Genomic DNA, 523 nt, shown 5'->3' with positions numbered 1-523 from the left:
ACAGGCAAGCGAGACCTTGACTGTCAAAGGGGTCAGTTTTATCTCCTCCTGCCTCTCAGTCCGGCAGGGCCCTCTCTCTGGCTTTGGGGTTTTCCCTTTTCCCTCCAGGTGCCATTCCCCATGTGCCCTGTGTCTCAGGGCTGTGACTCTGTCCCCAGTGATGGGGCCCTGGTGCTGGAGAGGCCCTGGCTGGGCTCGTCCCCACTGCCTAATATCCAGATGAAGGGCAGAGGAGCCTGGGACAGTGTCAGGAGCTGGAGCCTGCGGAGCTGCCTTGGAAAAGCTTTGCTGCATTTCTGCTCCCCCAGGCTGAGTGTTGCCCGGGGCCCTGCAGCATTGCAGCCACCCCGGGTGCACGGGGCTGGGTGCGTGGGCACTTGCAGCCTGGGGGAGCCTGAGGCACTGCGGCTCGGCAGGGAGAGCTTCTGCCTCAGCCCCTTGCACTCACTCAGGTCTGACTCAGCCACCCCCGGTGTCTGCGTCCCTGGGGCGAACCACCTAGATCCGTTCCAGGAGTACCAAC

This window comes from Fulmarus glacialis, unplaced genomic scaffold (genome assembly GCF_000690835.1).
Source record: "Fulmarus glacialis isolate BGI_N327 unplaced genomic scaffold, ASM69083v1 scaffold7268, whole genome shotgun sequence".
NCBI classification, from domain to species: domain Eukaryota; kingdom Metazoa; phylum Chordata; class Aves; order Procellariiformes; family Procellariidae; genus Fulmarus; species Fulmarus glacialis.
This window is presented reverse-complemented; position numbering follows the sequence as displayed.